Genomic DNA, 4,484 nt, shown 5'->3' with positions numbered 1-4,484 from the left:
GTTCAGTTTTGTGGTATGGCCCATGAGGATCCGAATGCCCATATTGCTAACTTCTTGGAAATCTGTGACACCTTCAAACACAATGGGGTAAGTGATGATGCCATCCGGCTGAGGTTATTCCCATTTTCTTTGAAGGATAAAGCCAAAGCTTGGTTGAACTCATTACCGGCAGGATCTATAGCCACATGGGACGAAATGGCCAGCCGTTTTCTCTCTAAATATTTTCCCCCTTCTAAAACTGCTAAAATGAGGAATGACATCACTACTTTTTTCCAGCAAGAGGGGGAATCTTTATATGAGTCATGGGAAAGATACAAGGAGCTGTTAAGGAGAGTTCCTCACCATGGCCTCCCCATTTGGCTGCAAGTGCAGACTTTCTATAATGGTCTTACTGACTCAAATAAGACCATATTAGATGCTGCAGCCGGAGGATCCATAAATAATAAAACTCCTGAGGTTGCCCATGCACTTATTGAGGAAATGGCAGCCAACAATTATCAATGGCATTCGGAAAGGACTCAAACTAGGAAGCAGCAAGGCTTGCATAATGTTGACACTTATACAGCACTAGCTGCACAAATAGGAGCACTCAGTAAAAAAATAGATGAAATGCAGATAGCTGCCATGCATGTGCAGCCTCTTAATTGTGAATTGTGTGGGGGAGGCCACATCAGTACAGACTGCCAAGTTGGCAATCAGTTCAGACCATCTACTGAACAAGTTGACTATGTCAGCAATTCGTCAAGACAGCAGGGTTACCAGAGTCACCATACTTTTCATCCAGGATGGAGGGGACATTCAAACCAGTCCTGGCCAAATCAGCATATTTCCAAGCCGTTCCACCAGACTTATCATCAGCCTGAACCGAAATCCAATTTGGAGGAACTGATGACAAAATTTATAGCAGGTGCAGAAATTAGGTTCCAGAACCAGGAAGCCTCAATCAAAAACCTGGAAAACCAAGTGGGGCAATTGGCACAATTAATCTCTTCCAGACTGCCGGGAACTCTTCCAAGCAACACTGAAGTGAATCCACGAGAGCAGGTGCAAGCTATTACCTTAAGAAGTGGAAAAGAGTTGCCTGAGGTAGAAAAGAAGAATTGGGCTGAACCCAAGGCAGAAACAAGCCTTGGAACCAGACAACAGAAGACGGAACAACCAGAAGCACAACAAGGGATGCACCAACAACCACAAGTTCCATTCCCTAACAGGCTGAAGCAACAAAAATTGGAGAAGGAATTTGGTAAGTTTCTTGAAATATTTAAAAGTTTACATATTAATATTCCTTTTGCTGATGCTTTAGCCCAGATGCCACACTATGCAAGGTTTTTGAAGGAATTATTGGCAAACAAAAGGAAACTGGGAGATGTGGCTACAGTTGCATTAAATGAGGAATGTTCTGCTATCCTTCTGAACAAGCTGCCTCAGAAACTCAAAGATCCAGGGAGTTTCACTATTCCTTGTACCATTGGCAGTTTAAAAATTGAAAAAGCTTTATGTGACCTGGGAGCTAGCATCAATTTAATGCCATATTCTATCTTCAAGAAATTGGGGTTGAATGAACCCCAACCCACTAGAGTGGCATTACAATTGGCTGATAGATCCATTAGACATCCTAGGGGGATCATAGAAGATGTGTTAGTTAAAGTTGACAAATTCATTTTTCCAGTTGATTTCATTGTGTTAGACATGCAAGAAGATGTGGAGGTCCCGCTTATCCTAGGGAGACCTTTCCTGGCTACCGGGAAAGCAATGATTGATGTCCAACAAGGACAACTCAGCCTTAGGATACAAGATGAGGAGATAATTTTTAAAATGTCTGATGCTATGAAACATGCACCCTCTAGTGATGATTCTTGTTTTATGATTGATGCCATTGAATTGACAATTGATGAATGCTTCCAGGTAAGTAGAATAACTGATCCTCTTGAACTCTGCCTCCAGCAGGGAGAACTTGAAGAAACAGAAAATGAAAAAATAAACCTCATGATAGCATACCTGAATGATAAGCCTCAATTCAAGGGAAAGGGGTTTCTTAAATTAGAGAACTTAGGCAAATTGCCCGGACCATCAGGTAAGCCATCACCCCAAGAACCCCCCACCCTTGAACTGAAGCAATTACCATCCCATTTAGAGTATGCTTTCATTGAGGAACCATCAGATCTCCCCGTGATAATTTCCGCAGCACTGAATCCCTTACAAAGAGAAAAATTATTAAGAGTGCTGCGGGAACACAAAAATGCTATAGCTTGGAAGGTAGAAGATATCAAAGGCATTAATCCATCAATCTGCACTCACAGAATTTTGATGGAAGAGGACAGCAAGCCTTCCGTTCAGCCCCAAAGGCGCCTGAATCCCAACATGAAAGAAGTGGTAAAGGCTGAAATAATTAAGTTGTTAGATGCTGGGATCATTTATCCTATTTCTGATAGTTCTTGGGTAAGCCCTGTGCAAGTTGTGCCCAAAAAAGGGGGTACGACTGTTGTTCCAAATGAGAAAAATGAACTCATCCCTACTAGAACCATTACCGGATGGCGTGTGTGTATTGACTATAGAAAATTAAATGAAGCCACCCGGAAGGACCATTTCCCTCTCCCATTTATGGATCAAATGTTGGAGAGGCTAGCCGGGCATGAGTATTATTGTTTCTTGGATGGATATTCAGGGTATAACCAGATACCAATTGCACCAGAAGATCAAGAAAAGACCACTTTTACTTGCCCATATGGAACCTTTGCATACCGAAGGATGCCCTTTGGGTTATGCAATGCCCCAGCAACCTTTCAGCGATGTATGATGTCTATATTTTCTGATATGGTTGAAAAATTTATTGAGATCTTCATGGATGATTTTTCAGTTTTTGGCTCTTCATTTGATGCATGTTTGAATAATCTGGAACAGGTGCTTACTAGATGTAAAGAAACACATCTTGTGTTGAATTGGGAGAAATGTCATTTTATGGTGCAAGAAGGCATAGTGCTTGGACACAAGATCTCTCAAAGAGGTATAGAAGTCGACAAGGCCAAGGTGGAGGCAATTGAAAAATTACCAACCCCAACATCTATTCGTTCTTTGAGAAGTTTCTTAGGACATGTCGGATTCTATAGAAGGTTTATTAAAGATTTCTCAAAAATTTCCAAGCCATTATCTACCTTGCTTCAGAAAGAAGTGCCTTTTGAATTTTCAACTGAATGTCTTCATGCTTTCAACATCTTGAAAGACAAATTGATCCATGCACCTATCATGATAGCACCAGATTGGACCCTCCCATTTGAATTGATGTGTGATGCGAGTGATTTTGCTATAGGAGCTGTTTTAGGACAAAGAATGAACAAACATTTTCAGCCAATTTACTATGCTAGCAGAACCTTGACTGGACCCCAACTCAATTACACCACCACAGAAAAGGAGCTGTTAGCAGTAATATTTGCACTTGATAAGTTTCGTTCATATCTGATAATATCCAAGGTTGTTGTCCACACAGATCACTCGGCATTAAGGCACTTGCTTACCAAGCAAAACTCAAAACCAAGACTGATCAGGTGGATCCTTTTATTGCAAGAGTTTGACATTGAGATTAGAGACCTGAAGGGTGCTGCAAACCTGGCTGCTGACCATCTCTCCCGGTTGGACACGGTAAGCTCAAAAGAGGAGATAACCAGCAACATTCGAGAAGAATTTCCGGATGAGCAGTTGTACTCAATACAGAAATACTCATATCCTTGGTATGCTGATTTTGCTAATTATCTAGCTGCACAAGTCCTTCCTCCTAACCTTTCATATCAACAGAAAAAGAAATTCTTTTCTGATGTAAAATACTATCTGTGGGAGGAACCCTTTTTGTATAAATTGTGTGCAGATCAGATCATAAGGAGATGTGTCCCCGAGGAGGAGATGGAGTCGGTACTCCAATTTTGCCATGATAAAGAAGCAGGAGGTCATTTTGGAGCTAGTCGCACGGCAGCCAAGGTTTTGCAATCAGGTTTTTATTGGCCCACACTCTTCAAAGATGCCCATCGGTATGTGTCCACATGTGACAAATGCCAAAGATCGGGAAACATTTCCCGACGGAATGAAATGCCCCTTTCCAATATTTTAATCTGTGAAATCTTTGATGTTTGGGGTATAGATTTCATGGGACCTTTCCCGAATTCTTTTGGGAATAAGTACATCCTCGTTGCAGTTGACTATGTATCCAAATGGGTAGAAGCCATGGCTTTACCCACAAATGACTCAAGAAGGGTAGTACACTTCCTAAAGAAGCTATTCTCCCGATTTGGCACTCCGCGAGCTATAATTAGTGATAGGGGAACTCACTTCTGCAATAGCCAATTTGAGAGGTTAATGCAGAAATATGGAATTACACATAAATTAGCTACCCCTTATCACCCTCAAACCAGTGGCCAAGTGGAGTTGGCTAACAGGGAACTCAAAAGAATTCTGGAAAAGACCGTAGCATCCACCAGAAAAGATTGGTCCATCAA

At 41.6% G+C, this 4,484-nt stretch overlaps 1 non-coding gene across 1 annotated transcript; it reads right to left on the bottom strand.

The window, feature by feature from the left end:
- Window positions 1-243: 243 nt before the first annotated feature.
- LOC148860906 (small nucleolar RNA R71) lies at window positions 244-350 on the bottom strand. The gene has a single exon (XR_016095245.1). It is a non-coding gene; the product is annotated as a small nucleolar RNA R71 (small nucleolar RNA).
- Between the last annotated feature and the right edge of the window lie 4,134 nt (window positions 351-4,484).

Source organism: Nelumbo lutea, chromosome 4 (genome assembly GCF_056320005.1).
Source record: "Nelumbo lutea isolate HS-2025 chromosome 4, American lotus-T2T, whole genome shotgun sequence".
Lineage (NCBI taxonomy): Eukaryota > Viridiplantae > Streptophyta > Magnoliopsida > Proteales > Nelumbonaceae > Nelumbo > Nelumbo lutea.
The sequence above is the reverse complement of the archived record's forward strand: the minus strand, read 5'-3'. Positions and strand labels throughout refer to the sequence as shown.